Source organism: Mustela putorius, unplaced genomic scaffold (genome assembly GCF_011764305.1).
Source record: "Mustela putorius furo isolate JIRA1106 unplaced genomic scaffold, ASM1176430v1.1 tig00000196_pilon_pilon_pilon, whole genome shotgun sequence".
Classification (NCBI taxonomy): Eukaryota; Metazoa; Chordata; class Mammalia; order Carnivora; family Mustelidae; genus Mustela; species Mustela putorius.
The window spans coordinates 14,370,542-14,387,926 of record NW_025421310.1 but is presented as its reverse complement, the minus strand read 5'-3'; positions in this window follow the sequence as shown (position 1 = coordinate 14,387,926).

Here is a 17,385-nt window from a genome sequence, read left to right as displayed (position 1 = left end):
AAGTTTAGGACTGAATAATTTATTTTTATTTATTTATTTTTATTTATTTGACAGAGAGACACACGGTGAGAGAGGGAACACGAGCAGGGGGAGTGGGAGAGGGAGAAGCAGGCTTCCCGGGAACAGAGAGCCCAATACGGGGTTAGATCCCAGAACCCTGGGATCATGACCTGAGCTGAAGGCAAATGCTCAAGGACTGAGCCACCCAGGCACCCCAGGACTGGATAATTTAAATAATTCTGGTGGGCTCTGGACTATAGGCATAGTCCATGGGTATTCAGTACCTGCTCCTGGGTTTATTTAGGGCAGTGGAATACTGCCTTGGTGTATGAGTTTGATAAAGGACATGGTTGGGGTGTGGACTCTACATTGTTTTGTTTTGTTTAAATCAAAGATACTCTCATAAAGTAGACTGTAATTTATGAATTAGCTAGCCCTGGGAGGGAGCAGATTCTCTGGGATCAATGCTTCAAATGCCAAAACACTGAAATACAGAAAATAAGAAGATATAGTCAATTCAACTTTCAGGGATTTTATTGTTCTATTTTATTCCTCTGTGATTTATTTCAGTATAAGGTGTGAAGGAGAGACCCACTTTTCTTTTTCACCAAATAGCTGTCAAGTTTTCTCAGCAAAATTGACTGAAAAATTCATTGTTTCTCTACTGATCTAAAATGTCATCTTACTCATTTACTACATTATTGTATACTTACATATTTTCTGGGATACAATTGGTCTAATGATAGAGATGTCTTTCTGTGCCAGGATAAAATCTTTCAATTAGAGTTATTACTATCTTGTAACATATTTCTTTATCTCTCCCTCTGTATTCTATTTTATTAAAAGTTAAATCCTAGAGGGGTGCCTAGGTGGCTCAGTGGGTTAAGCCTCTGTCTTCAGCTCAGGTCATGATCTCAGGGTCCTGAGATTGAGCCCTGCATTGGGATCTCTGCTTGGCAGAGCACCTGCTTCCCCCCTCTCTTTCTACCGACTTGTGATCTCTCTCTCTGTGTCAAATAAATAAATAAAAATCTTCTAAAAAAAATAAATCCTAGAAATTCTAGCATTCTTTTCCAGATGAACTACTGAATTGTCTTGACAAATTCTCAAGACTTGTCAAGGATTCCTGTTGCTTAGAAAAATAACCCAATCCCAGCATTACACACATCCAGGCATGTGGTCACAAACCCACCCTTCTTTGCTTGAGTGTGAACAGTTTAAGTTGCCAGCCCAAGTCCTGCCATTTTTATAACTCTATTTCTTTGTTGATGTTAATCACTCTGAAATGTCCAGCCCCTCCTTCACTTTTGAAACCTTACCCAATTTTTAAGACTCAATTGAATATCCACTTCCTCCATGGAAACTGTATGAGTTCTATGACAAATGAGTGGATCAGCCTCTGGTTCAGGAGTTTTAGGTGAGTACAGTTAAGGAGATCTCAGTTTTAGAACTTTCTCATTTCCCTGGGAAAGCAATACACTAGAGTGTTTTTACCTGCAGAACTAAGGAAGAGTCCCTGTAAGAGGAGGGCAGATGAATCTGTCCCAAGGCTCTAGATGAAGTCCCAACCTGCACCTCAAGTTTACCTGTCATGACGAGCTCGTGTTAAATATGAAGTGGGGTAGTATCACTTGAAGGAACACAGTGATAAGCAGAAATCAAGTAAGTAGAAAACAGAAAACCAATGATACCAAAATACAGTTTTCTGAAAGCATCAATAAAATTGATAAACCAAGAATAAAGAGAAGAAATGATCAAAATCAGAAATGAAAGAGAAAATATCACAACTGTCAATCAGACAAAACTAAAAAGAGTTACAAAAGGACATTATGAATAATTTTGCACCATCAAATTAGACTATGGAGGTGAAATGAATAAAATCCTAGTAGGGCATCAATGATCAAAAATGACTCAAGAAGAAATGGAAAAATCAGACTAGACTTATAACAAGTTAATACGTTGAATTAGTCATTAAAAATCTATCTACAAAGAAAAGCCCAAGCCCAAGCTGCTTTGTTGGTAAATTCTATCAAGTATTAAAGGAAGTAAAAATAATAAACATACACAAAACTCCCCAGTTCAATCTATGAAGCCAGTATTACTCTGATTTCAAAGTCAAACAAAGATATCATGATGAACAAAATTAAAGACCATTATTCCTGATGAACAAAGATGTAAAAATCCTTGACAAAATATTAGCAAACTGAACTCCCCCATGACCAACTGGGATTTATACCAGGAATGCAAAGTTGGTTTAACATCTGAAAACCAAAGCATATAAAACATCAGATCAATATAATAAAGGACCCCCAAAAAATGATCATCTCAAGAAGGCATAGGAAAAACACTTGAGAAATGAATGTTCATGACAAAGACAAAAGCTTTTAACAAAATAGGGATATGAAGGAACTTCCTTGACTTGATAACAAAATCTACATCTAACAGATCATTTGAGACTAGAACTAAACCCTTTTGCTTATTACTGATTTTCAACAAAGATACTAAGTTTTGCTTAGAGTAGCCATAAATCCAAACACTGCAAATACTCAGTGTCTCTAGATAGTGTTAGGTTTTGGGCAAGGAGTTCAGAACCACTTTTCTAATATAATAGAACTAAAAACAGACTTTTAAAGCTTTTCTGTATCTTAGACTCAACTTCCATTGTCTTTGACTGTCCGCCGCCAGGCCTCTCTTGCTCCACCACACTAGAGAAGATAGGGGAATTGTTGTCTGTGTTTGTTCACCTAAATGCCCAATTTTCACTCTCCCTGAATTGTGTGGTTTTAGGTCCCAGTGAATAGGTGATCATTCTCAAGATCAGCTGAGATTATCCTGAACGCAGGAGGGTCTGAATCTATATTTTCCAGATATTGTATCTGTCCCTCTGTGTAAAGGTGTTTTTCTATAAGTCTCCAAACTCCCTGACAAGGCAGGTTCTATCTATGTCCTATATCTTAAGACCTGAAGACTGTACACTTTAGGGAGTATTGTTGTCATGCACTCTGGTAGTTTGGGGAGGTCATGAACAAGGTTAACACCCCATTTAATCATTTCCTAGAGAACTCAATAATAAGTAATTCCTTTTCCACGTGTGATGAAGACTGGTATTCTCAGCAGCATAACCCTGAGCTGATCTGCCATGAGAAAGGGAGCAAAGTCTGTTTCCTGTGAGTTCCACACCTCTATGATACTGGGTGCCTCAGCTGGGGTCCCCAATCTGTCATGATAGGACAACAGGCCCTATTCGTGACCATTCAAATGTGTCCTTGCCTGAGACAGTACTTTGGTCCATCTGGCCAAGGTCATTTTACCTGTTAATGATTTAATCTGTTGCTTTAATGTTCTATTTTTGCTATCAACCCTGTTACTTGTGTGTTATAGGACAGATGAAACTTCCATTTAATGGTATGTTTTTTGCCTAGTCTGGGATATTATGACCTTTGAAATGTAATGCCCGATTATCATCTATTCCATGAGGGTATCCATAGGCAATACTCAAGTTTCTCTAACCCCCTAATGGTGGCAGCCTGGTTTATATGGGAGCAGGAAAAAACTTGGGTGAGGCCAGATGCAGTGTCCATATAAACCAGTCATATTGGAACACTCACTCGTGGGGGAAGGGGGGAGAAAATCAATTTGCCAATCCTTCAACAGTTAGGAACTCCAGGGAATGGTCCCAGATACTCTGGGCAGTGGCCTCGGGTGTTGTTTGGAACAGACAGGACAGACTCTTGCTGCATTAAGCAAAGGCAATCCAGCATCCCCAGCAATATGCCATCCCACTTGGGCATTGCAATGATTATTCTCCATCTACTGAAGGATCGACAGCTAAAGCTTCTACGTGAGCCAGGGCATCAGCTTCCTGACTATAAGGGCCTACCCGTGCCTTGTGAGCCAGAACATGGAAGACAGTAAGGGTTGTCTAAGGCTCTTGTAGATGGACCCAAAGTCTTGCCATGTATCTTAACCCTACAAGAGATTATTCATAATCATCCAACCCTCAGCTTCCCACTGTCCAAGTCATAGGGTTAATCCCTTTAGAACAGCCCAGCTCTTAGAGTAGCAGGGTTCACAGAGTCATCAATCACCAGCCACACTGCTCTGAGCTCAGGCCACTGGCTGCTCCCATTTGTTTCTGTTTCCATCCAGAAGGTGTCGGCCTATGACCCAGCAATTGCACTACTGGGTATTTATCCTAAAGATACAAACGTGGTGATCCAAAGGGGCACGTGCACCCGAATGTTTATAGCAGCAATGTCCACAATAGCCAAACTATGGAAAGAACCTAGATGTCCATCAACAGATGAACGGATCAAGAAGATGTGGTATATATACACAATGGAATACTATGCAGCCATCACAAGAAATGAAATCTTGCCATTTGTGACAACATGGATGGAACTAGAGCGTATCGTGCTTAGTGAAATAAGTCAAGCAGAGAAAGACAACTATCATATGATCTTCCTGATATGAGGAAGTGGTGATGCAACATGGGGGCTTAAGTGGGTAGGAGAAGAATCAATGAAACAAGATGGGATTGGGAGGGAGACAAACCATAAGTGACTCTTAATCTCACAAAACAAACTGAGGGTTGCTGAGGGGAGGGGGTTTGGGAGAAGGGGGGTGGGGTTATGGACATTGGGGAGGGTATGTGCTTTGGTGAGTGCTGTGAAGTGTGTAAACCTGGCGATTCACTGACCTGTACCCCTGGGGATAAAAATATATGTTTATAAAAAATAAAAAATTAAAAAAAAAAGAAGGTGTCGGTGTTGGAGGAAGAGGACTGCGATCTGTGTGGATGGACTTGACTAGTCCCTTGACTAGACCCATCCACATACCAGGCACCAGCAGGACTCTCCCCTGACCCTTCCTTACAGGCTGTGAGGCTGCCCTAGGAACAGGGGAAAGGAATCTGGAGGATAATATACCCCATAGGGCTTAGCAGCACCTCATTTCTAGAGACAGAGGGCTTGTGGACAGGGCACTCCTCTGCCGCAAATCAACATGCCACCTTATTCAAGGGGGGATCTGAGCCATGGCGAAGGTGGGTGTTGTCTCCATGTCTTGTTTCTGCCACAGTGCCCAGGCCGTATCTTCTGGAATCACAGACACATTTAACTCAGATGGGAGCCCTATTTGACAGCTGCCCAGAGCTTCAGTCCGCTTCACTAGTATTTCTGCCTTCTCAAAGACAGCCTGCTGCTCTGATCCCCAGACCCCCACATGCCCTTGCCTTATCAGGTGTCGTAAGAGGTGGAGGCCGTGTCAGGTGTGGAATAGAAGTCCCTCGTAAGCCCCAACATCCTTACAAAAGGGTGAACATCTTCCATATTCTAAGGGGCTGGGTAGGCTTGCATCTTACCAATCACAGCTTCAGGGTCAACACTGGTCTGAGCCCACAAGACAACTCCCAGAAGCTTTTCAGTGGTGCCTGGATCTTGAATTTTCTGTGGGTTCACTGCCTTACCTCTCCCTCGCAGGTGCCCGAGCAGAGCCTGTGAGGTGTCCTGAAACAGAGGCAAATCTTCATATGTTAACATTATAACATCAGTTGTAAATGTTGTGCTTATGTGTATTTTACCACAATGTTTTAAAAATGGAAACATAAAATCCCCTGTAATAACATGACGTAAAGACTATTGATGTGTGTAAACACACACACACACACACACACACACATGCACTGTATGTTCTTGCAATCTCATTGATGTGGGGAAAGAGAACAGGGACAGGTCTTGGCTACCACCCCCATGACATACAGTGGGGCTATGCAGGTAACCTTGGGGGAGCACCGAAAGCTCCATTGTTTCCATGCCTTCATATGGATTTTGTGACTCAGTGGCCAGAGATATACTTAAAAAGGCATTTTCTAAGTCCAGCAGAGCATGGTACATTCCTAGGAATGTGTCTAAAACATCTGAGATGGTGGCAGTGTTGGGCACAGCCACATGGATGGGGAACACTACCTTATTTAGGACACTAAAATAAGCTACCTTATTTGGTGCCATCTGGAGCTTTTCTACTGGTCATACTGAGCTATTGAAACTCCCATGGGCAAGGTGTAAAATACTTACACAGTGTAAGTACAGATGGTTTCCCAATGCACCCAACAATTTATACTGTTTGATACATACCATCCTATGCGGGGATGGCGGGCTTATTGGTTGCCAGTTGGCACTTGCCCTCAGCATGGGTTTGATTACTCTAACCTGAAGGTGTCAGAGATTTGCAGTTTGATCTTGTAGGATATCAATGCCCAATATGTTCTCTGGTATTGGAAAGATAAAAACCTCATAATCTCAGGTGGGGTGGGGAATGCCCAAGAGAGCCTTTCTGACTCTGTCCTACAGAACATGGCACTGAAGGGGGCAGGAAACCTCTGTGGGTTACTAAATATTAAAGTACCTTGACCTCAGGATCCACCAGAGCTGTCAGCATTTTATGTATTTCTGGAGGACCAGTGGACAGTGAGCTCAACAAGGGACCTCTGGTCACCTCCAATGGCCCTTCCCTGGAGGCAGACTTGTCCCGCATCTTATGTCCAGGATGAGGGGGCACCCAATAGGAGCCAATGAGACAGGTCTAAAGTGTTGCTCTGGTTTTAAGGCTTTCCATAGGCCAACCCAATCTATCTGTTTAGGCAGGGTCCCTGCAGCAATGAGATCATACCGTATTTGCCTCCAGGTTATTCTGACTGGACCCTATATAGGGAGTTGGGATAGCCTTTTGGATTTCTGGGCTTCCTCTCTATCTCTAGCCTTCCCAGGTGCCCATGTCTGTTCCCGGGACTTGTCAGTTTCCTCCAGTTCAGCAATGGATTGCCCAACATGGTAAATATCTTATCTCATAACAGGGCTCAGCATGGATACCAGTGTTGGGGGGGCAAACTGGAGAATCTTGGCTTTTATCCCTGGAGTGAATGTGTTCTATCAGGACCTTCAAAATCAGGAGCTCAGATCACTTGTCTCATTCCCAGATCCCTGAGATTTTGTTATACCTCCTCCATAGATTTCCAAGGTCCCACATACCCAGGGAGACAATTCTTCATGGGATCAAGCCTCCCTGCAGGATAAAATAATCCAACCTATCAGGAAGTGAGTGTCCTGATTCCTGGGCACCACACAGGTGCTGCCAGAGAGCAGGGGGCCTGGTGATGCTCATTTTCTCTGACCCCTGCTGGGTCCCTGGTATCCTACAGCCACACCAACAATGCCAGGATATTTTCCCTGACCTTTGCTGAAACGTGGCAGCTCTATATCAATAAGCTCAGTGGGCATGGATTCTCTTAATAAATTACACTAAACGGTAACTGTAACCTGCTTTGTCTCCTAACACAGGCCAGACTCGCCCCTGCCCATCAGCAAACCCGCGTTCCCAGTGTCATTTCCGTGCATCCCTCCTCCTTCCTGCTACAGTTGCATCTCCCAGGGATTATCCGTGTCCACAAAGCCGCCATGGAAACATCTTCCCGCGCACCTGAATTCATCCCAATGATAATACACATGAAAGGCATCCCGGGTGGAACTTCTTTCTAAGAGATCCGGGTGCAGGAAAGAAACTAGGAGCAGCCATGAAACGTGTCACGCGGGTCCCACGAGGCCCTGGGCTGGGGGAGAGGGGAAACCTTGACTGGAAGGGTCGAACCACAGGCGCCACAGGGGCAGGTCCCGGGTGATGACGCTCTGGTTAGGGAGGCCCATTCCCCCGACCCCCTTCCTAGGATACAGAGACTGGCTGCAAGCCTTCCATCACTGCCGCGCATGCGCGGTGGTAAAAAACGAGGTCACATTCCCACAGCCAGGTGGCGCTGTTTTCTGCTTCTGCAGGAACTGTGTTACTGGAGGTTCCCACGGGGATTCCACCCAGCACATGTGCATGCACCCAAAGAGGTATGCCACAACCCTGTCCCTCTCCCATGCTCTGATCTGCAGTTTTAACTGGTCCTTTACACGGTCTTGGGCCTCTGAGCACCTGTCCCTAGCCCCGCCCCCCACGGAAACATCCAGGCCTGAACTACCGTTAATTACTAGAAGCTACAAAGAACTACCTTCGCCAACCCGGGGTCTTCAGCTCAAGCACCACGCAGCCTCACAGTGGATCCGGGGATTCCTTGTCTAAACACGCACGTAGTACCCCTCCACCCCAACCAGGTTCCTTAATCCAGCAAGCCCAAATCATCGTACCTAATAAACACATAAGTATACCACGATTAGACTCCGGAGGAAACCTTGACTATCTTCAAGCTTGTTCTAACCTAGAGCCACGCCTCGTAGGTTCCCCGGCCTCCCCCACCCCACGTGGTCACCACCAGATTCCTCCTGTTTGCAGTATTCCAACTCAAACATACAAAAGCTTCACCCAATTGCTGGTGTCTCCACCGATCTGGGTCTGCAGGCCACTTACTAGAAAAAAAACCTTCACAGATTATTATTTTTGCGCCCACAAACCATCACTCCCTTCACCCCTTACTTCCACCCATCTGAACATCCTGGGACGCCCCCACTACACAAGGGACATAGCACTGAGGCCGTTTCCCCTGGACAACCTCAGTTAGCTCCTGGACCCACCCGCCTGTCAAGAACGGTGCTTCCCGGAACCACTGCCTCCCAAATTCCTTTACATGTGGGCACGTGCACAGCTCCATCCCTCCGAGAACTTAGATCTCTAACCTGGGTTTCCACCAAGACGAGTTTCATAACCTCACCCACCACCATTTTTTCCCATATCCCGGGCCTGGCCCACAGAGTCTGAGGTCATGTCCCTGCCTGCATCTTTGAAGAGGAAAGGGGGCCTGTCTAGCTGTTTTTCTCTCCGAACTTCTTAGTTTGCAGTCCTTCTGAATTCTGGACTCTCAAACCCAACACCCCCAAAACAAATAATCCAGTTAAAAAATGGGCAGAAGACATGAATAGACATTTTTTCCAAAGAAGACTATGTCTGAAAGACACAAAAAGATGTTCAACATCACTCATCATCAGGGAATCGAAACTACAATGGGATGTCACCTCAGACCTGTCAGAATGGCTAAAATGAACAACACAGGAAACAACATATGTTGGCGAGGATGCTGAAAAAGGGGAACCCTCCTACACTGTTGGTGGGAATGCAAACTGGTGCAGCCACTGTGGAAAACAGTATGGAGGTTCCCCAAAAAGTTAAAAACAGAACTACCATACACTACTGGGTATTTACCCAAAGGATACAAAAATGCTGATTCCAAGAGACACATGCACCCCAATATTTATAGCAACATTATCCACAATAACCAAATTATGGAAGAAGTCCAAGTGTCCATTGACTAATGGATGGGTAAATAAGATGCGGTGTGTATACACACAATGGAATTTACTCAGCCACCAGAAAGAATGAAATCTTGCCATCTGCAATGATGTGGATAGAGCTAGAGTGTATTATGCTAAGAAAAATAAATCAGAGAAAGACAAATACCATATTATTTCACCCATAGGTGGAATTTAAGAAATGAAACAGACAACCATAGGGGGGAAAATAGAGAGGAGACCCGTAAAACAGACTCTTAACTATAGAGAACACACCGCTAGAGGGAAAGTGAGTGGGGGATGGGCTAAAGAGGTGACAGGTACTAAGGAGGGCACTTGTGATGAGCACTGGGTGTTACATGTAGGTGATCAATCACTGAATTCTACTCCTGAAACTAATATTACACTAGATGTTAACTAACTAGAATTTAAATAAAAACTTGAAACGACAAAAAAGAAAAGAAAACTGAAAACACAACCTACCAAACTTATGGGATGTAGCTGAAGCAGTTCTTTTAGGGGAATTGATAGCTGCAAATGCCTATATTAAAACAACAAGAATGTCAAGTTAATAACCTAACTTTTTCCTTTCAGACAATGAAATAAAAACAAATTAAAGCAATCATGAAGAAATAGGATTGAGCAAATAATGAAGTACAGAATAACATTAGAGAAAAATCAATGAAACCAAAAGTAGATTCTTTGCAGAGATCAACAAAATGTACAAATCTTTAGCTAGATTAAGTAAGTTAAAAAAAAAAAGAAAGAAAGAAAAAACTCCAATTACTAAAATAAAAAATTAAACTGACTACTGATTTACTTTTTAAATCATTTTAATCAAAATAAATTTTTTAAATTTATATTAAAATTTAAAATTAAAATTTTTAAAATTTTAAAATCAAAATTATTACTGACCTTTATGATACAAAGAGGATTATATGGGAATACTAAGAACTACTACATGCCAACAAATTAGATAATTAGTAAGTTTCTAGAAAGACACAAATAATCAAAATTGACTCAAGAATAAAGAGAAAATCAGACTAGACCAATGATAAGAGAATTAATGATTTTTAAAAGCACAAAGAAAACTCCAGAATTAGTGGCAATTCTTTTTTTTTAAGATTTTATTTATTTGATAGAGAGAGAGATCAAGAGATCACAAGTAGGCAGAGAGGCAGGCAGAGGAAAAGGGAAGCAGGTTTCCCACCAAGCAGAGAACCCGATGCGGGGCTTGATCCCAGAACCCTGAGATCATGACCCAAGTCGAAGGCAGAGGCTTAACCCACTGAGCCACCTAGGCACTCCATTAGTGGCAATTCTTCACAAAAATATAAGACAAGGAAGCATATCCCAATTCATTTATAAGGCTGATACTGCCAAAATCAGGGAATGATATATCTCAAGAAAACTATATGCCAATGTCTTTCATGAATATAGATGCAAACATTCTCAAGAAAATACTAGCAAATAAAAATGTCTTGTGTAAATCATGCATCTGATAAGAAGCTTATATTTTGAATACAAAAATTGTGCTTACAACTCCATAATAAAGACAACCCAACAAGCAAATGATATGAATACACATTTCTTCAAAGAAGAAATACAAATGGATTAGAAGCCCATTAAAGGATGGTCAGTGTCATTAGCCCTTGGGGAAATATGAAAATCAAAGCCACAATGAGATACCACTAGGATGGCTAGAACAAAAAATACAGGTAATAACAATTGTCAAGGATGTAGAGAAATTGTAACCCTTGCAGGCTGCTGCTGGATGTGTAAAATGCTTCAGTCACTTTGGAAAACAGTCTGGCTTTTCCTCAAACATTTAAACAGAAAGTTTCCATACATTTGGAAATACCACTCTCAGGTAGGTACCAGAGAGAAAACATGTGTTCACACAAAATCTTGCACATGAAAATAAGGTACAGAAACATTATTTATAATAGCCAAAAAGTACAAATAAGCCCACATCCATCAACCAATGAATGGATAAAGAGAATGTGGATTCAGTGGATTATTATTTGATAATAAAAAGGAATGGTGTTCAGTCAGAATGGCAAAGATTGACAAGGCAGGAAACAACAAGTGTTGGAGAGGCTGTGGAGAAAGGGGAACCCTCCTACACTGTTGGTGGGAATGCAAATTGGTGCAGCCACTTTGGAAAACAGTGTAAAGATTTCTCAAAAAATTAAAAATAGAGGGTACCTGGGTGGCTCAGTGGGTTAACCCTCTGCCTTCAGCTCAGGTCATGATCTCAGGGTCCTGGGACTGAGTCCCGCATTGGGCTCTCTGCTTGGCAGGGAGCCTGCTTCTTTTCCTCTCTCTCTCTGCCTGCCTCTCTGCCTACTTGGATTTCTCTCTGTCAAATAAATAAATAAATAAAATATTTAAAAATTAAAAATAGAGCTACCCTATGACTCAGCAATTGCACTACTGTGTTTTTACCCCAAAGATACAGATGTAGTGAAAAGAAGGGCCACATGTACCCCAGTGTTCATAGCAGCAATGTCCACAATAGCCAAACTGTGGAAGGAGCCAAGATGTGCTTCAACAGACGAATGGATAAAGATATGGCCATATATACAATGGAATATTACACAGCCATCAGAAAGGATGGATACCCACCATTTGCATCAACATGGATGGGACTGGAGGGGATTGTGCTGAGTGAAATAAGTCAAGCAGAGAAAGTCAATTATCATATGGTTTCACTTACTTGTGGAACATAAGAATAGCATGGAGGACATTAGGAGAAGGAAAGGAAAAGTGAATTGGGGGATATCAGAGGGGGAGATGAACCATGAGAGACTGTGGACTCCGAGAAACCAACTGAGGGTTTTGGGGGGTGGATAGGAGTGCCCGGTGGTGGGTATGAAGGAGGGCACGGATTGCATGGAGCACTCGGTGTGGTGAATAAACAACGAATGTTGGAACACTGCATCAAAAACTAAGGATGTATTTTATGGTGATAACATAACACAATAAAAAAAAAACAAAATAAAGTAAAATAAAAAGGAATGGTGTTGTGGTACACTCCACAAAATGAATAAACCTTGAAAACATTATACTAAGTGAAAAAAGCCAGTAACAAAAGTTCACATATTATATGATTCTATTTATATATAATGTCCAGAATAGGCAGAGCCTCAGAGACAGAGAGATTACTGGTTCCCTAGGGCTGAGGGTCGGGAATGTTGGACATAAGGTGAGAAGTGACTGCTAATGTTTATAGGGTTTCTTTTTTTTTTAAGATTTTATTTATTTATTTGACAGAGAGAGAGAGAGAGGAAACAAGTGGGGGAGTGGGAGAGGGAGAAGCAGGCTTTCCTCTGAGCAGGAAGCCCAATGCGGGGCTCAATTCCAGGACGCCAGGATCATGACCTGAGCCGAAGGCAGATGCCCAACGACTGAGCCACCCAGGCACCCCCTTTACAGGGTTTCTTTTGAGGGTGATAAACTTGATTGTTGTGGTGGTTACACAACTATATGCATACACAAAAAATACCAAATTGTATATTTTTTAATCTTATTAAATTCAATTAGTTAACATATAGTGTATTATCCATTTCAGAGGTAGAGGTCAGTGATTCATCAGCTGCATAGAACACCCAGTGCTCTTTACATCACATGGCCTCCTTAATGCCCACCATCCAGTTACCCCAACCCCCATCCCCTACTCTCCAGCAACCCTGTTTGTTTCCTAGAGTTAAGAGTCTGTCATGGTTTGACTCCCTCACTGCCTTCATCTTGTTTTGTCTTTTTCCGCTCTTCTCCTATGACTTGGGAGATATGGCCAGTAAGTACATCATGCTGATCAGTGGTTTGGCCACATCTTGGAATAAAAGGACAATAATGCCGAGTGGTTGGAAGGTCGTGCCTATGTCCAAGTGAGACTTGATTTGCGTGTGAGGACCCAGGAGGAGATCTGAGAGTCACTCCTGTGAAGAAAGGAGACATTGGGGATGCCTGGGTGGCTGAGTTGGTTGAGCGACTGCCTTCAGCTTAGAGTCCCACATTGGGTTCCCTGCTCAGTGGGGACTCTGCTTCGCCCACTGACCTCTCTCCTTTCATGCTCACTCTCTCTCTCAAATGAATAAAATTTTAAAAAGAAAGAAAAAAAAAGGAGACATTGGGAGGGAACCTAGTGAGGTCTGTGAGTTAATAAATGTCTTCTGTGGATGATGGGCTGACTGTCACAGAGACCTGGGCAGGGTGCGAGAAGAGCTAGACAAAACAGGGGACACTCTGAGTTCTGGGGGTGAAGAGATAAGAGGCACCGGGGAGGAACCCCGTGAAGTCCGTGAGTTAGTGTTTCCCGTGGTTAATACGCTGAGTCTCACAAAAATCTGGTGATGGCTGGAGAGTAGCTAGGTGACTTGGGAGGTTCTCTGAGTGATGTGGGTGAAGTGTTTGGTGATGAAAGTAAGAAGACAGAGTATGCTGTCCATAGGTATGGTGACCCTGAGGAAACCCTAGAAGACACAGCCGAGGCCAGTGGCTTTGGTGATTGTCGGGCATGGTTTGGCGAGGGCAGTGTGAAGTTGTGGGATGCCGGTAATGATGGAGGTGAATCTGGTGACCTTCTGGGAGTACACAGACCAGCCACCCCAATAAGGAGTTTTCCATTATGGACGTGTTGCTGGGAGAGGGGAATGAGAAGCTGCCTGAGGTTGGCTGTAGTTTTCAATGTCTGGGCTGCGGGACCCTTCAGAGGGGCCAGATCCACTCTTCTCTGATGCAGGCGTGACTCCAGCTCCCATCCTGCTCCTTCTCTGACCCCAGAAACGGAGAGCAGTGGGGTGTGTGTGTGTGTGTGGGTGTGTGTTGTGGAGGGTGGGATGCCCTCTTAACAAATGCAAGAGTAAACGAACGAAACACACAGACAGACTTACTTACCAAGTGTTCCGTCCTGTCCTGAGTTCGACTCCACGCAGGTAGAACTCTGGAAGAAACGACCGCAGGCTGCTTGGACAGATGGCTCTGAGCGCTGCTCTCCTGAGATGATCCGAGCGGAAGGCCGGGCGAGTTTTAATACCAGAAGGCGGGGCCTGGCCGGGCCTGGGCGGGGCTTTACACCTGCTTCCCCTACGTCAGGTCCAGCGGCCGGACTCTGTCCAGCAGAAATTTGAAGCCGAGTTTCAAGTTTAGGACAAACTTCGATTCTTTGAGTTCATGTTTACAATATGGAAAAATTTAAGGTGAGAACTTAGAACTTTTGTGAGCTAATTATAAATTAACTCCGTTTAAACATTTCTACCACGGCGATTCTGAGATTGTGAGCCTGGACCACAACGGCAATGGGTGCAAATCCTCAAACCCCAGCCGAGACCTCCTGAATCAGAAACCCTGGGTCAGGTTTCTGGGGACTCAGAATTCTGTGTTATAAGAAACCCTCCCTCCTTTTCTGATGCACGGCAAAGTTTGAGAACCACCTGTGTAGTGGAAAAGAATTTTTTTTTAAAGTTAAGATATACATTGTATAAATAAAATTATTTTCTTATCTGGGGACATAGGAGCTAGGTGGGTGGAGATCAATTGCATTTTGGTGATTAGGTTAGGAATTTGAACCAATGTTTCCAAACAATCAGATCACAAATGCCTATTTATAAATAGGCATTTATACATCTAATTCATTGTTTAAATAATATGAAATTGTTTAAATTGTTTGATATGCTAATTACTGAGAATTGCAGGGCTCAAGTGTGACACATAAGTGATTTTTTAAAAAAGATTTATGGGGGTGCCTGGGTGGCTCAGTGGGTTAAAGCCTCTGCCTTCCGCTCAGGTCACGGTCTCCGGGTCCTCATTGGGCTCTCTGCTCGGCAGGGAGCCTGCTTCCCTTCCTCTCTCTCTGCCTGCCTCTCTGCCTACTTGTGATCTCTGTCAAGTGAATAAATAAAATCTTAAAAAAAAAAGATTTATGATCTCTCTCTCTCAAATAAATAAATAAAACCTTAAAAAAAATAAAAAGGATTTATTTGAGAGCGGGAGAGAGCAGGGGGGCTGATCCCAGGACCCTGAAATCATGACCTGAGCCAAAATCAAGGGTCTGTGGCTTCACCAGCTAAACCACCCAGGCACCCTGTGACAGCTAAGTGATTTTATGTAAATGTTAACATCAGAACGTAAATCTTATTTTCCACCCTCATGTGCTTGTGGGCTTATTCAGGGTCATCCCCTTCCTGTCTCTTGGGTTGGTGTCTCAATTGCAAAGACTTTCAGAGACATTACGGGGGAGAAGGAGTTTATGTCTGACACTCTTTCACCATCCAGCACCTTGTTAAAGAAAATATCACCATTTGCTTTATTATTTCATTATAATTCTTTTCCAAGCTTCCTGAAATGAATAAAAAAAAAAGCTTCTCTTTTTCATTAACATATAGAAAAAATGGTGGTGACAATCCATGATCTGCTGCCATTGTTTTAAATTTGATAAATTTTCCCATTTCTTTTAACCCTAGATCACAGTAGCTATTTTTAATCTGTATTTATTATGTTAAATCCAGCTTATGAACCATGAAATTGCATTAATATATTGGAAACATTCTTTTAGCTTAGTAAATGATTCATCTTACCTTATATCAATAGGCATTTATAAAGTGCCCATCACTTTTATATAACATTCAACACATTACATTACACCAGGAAATCTAATATCCAGCCACATAATACCTTCCTTCACATGATACATACAGAGTATGAGATCAGTTAAAATCCCCCCCCCCCCGCATGTTTCTCTTGATCCCCTTTGTCTTCCTGAAGATAAGGCAAATTGAAATGGACAGACTTGAAACTTTGTTCAACCCGGCTCCATCTCTACAATGTGGCTGAAATTGATCCAAGTTCCTTTAAAGACATGACCCTCTCTATTTTCCAGAAATAATGACAATATCATCATCTTTTCCTAACTTTGAATATTTTTCTGTGAATGGGGGGGGGGTGCGGGAGGATTATTTAAATACTTGGAGTTAAGGGTAAAATCATGGATTATACTGCAAGTTTATGAAATAAAGCCCTAGGCTTTCTTTGTGATGGGACAAAGCTGGCCCTGCCCCTGGCCAGACCATTATTTTCCTAATTTAACAACCCTCTATCTACTCACTCTACTCAGACTTCTACTTTATAGTGGTTGTGATCTCTGCCTGATCATGTCAGGTAGTATGTGGGCTCCAAATCTTGAGATGTACATTTCGAAGATTCCTGTCACTCTCGCCAGCAAGGACTAGGAGACCTCAGCGAAGCAAGCTTTATTTCTGGGTAGCTGTTGGGATCTCCCCTTTCACCGCCCGCGCATGTGTATATATACCAAAGTTGTACAACCAATCACTTGCAGCCACATAGATACAAGAGGCATTTTGGACTACTTCCTTAATCCTCAGTTCCGCCTACTGGCTCGCATCCAGCTGCCATCTTAATGGCGTGTTTACTTTTGGGCACCGACAATTCCTCCAAGCATCCCAATGCATCTTCCTAGGAGAACATTCTTTTCTGATTGAAACTACTAGACCACAGAAAACGGGGAAGAACAGATATAGAGATAAGACCTGGGAATTATAATTGAATGTGGTGAGGGGCACCTGGGTGGCTCGGTGGGTTAAGCCTCTGCCTTCGGCTCAGGTCATGATCTCCGGGTCCTGGGATCGAGTCTGGCATTGGGCTCTCTGCTCAGCTGGGAGCCTGCTTCTCTCTCTCTCTCTCTGCCTACTTGTGATCTCTCTCTGTCAAATAAATAAATTTTTTAAAAAAGATTTCTAAAAAAAAAATAATAATTGAATGTGGTGGGAATTATAATTGAATGTGGTAGACATGAGGCCTTTAGGGTCCTGATCTACCAGGAACAGAAGGTAATTGTTGGCCAAGGAAGAAATAACAGCTCCACACAGGGAATATTTTTGTTAGTTTGTTTCTCTGTTGAATAACATAGATATTTTATCCTACAGACATGTAGGATCTGATGTCAGTTGTTGGTCAAACAATGCCATTACAAACTCTTTGTAAAACATTTTATTTTATTTTATTTTAAAGGTTTTATTTGTGAGAGAGAGCGCATGCACAAGCAGGGGGAGCAGCAGGCAGAGGGGGTGGGAGAAGCAGGCTCCTGGCT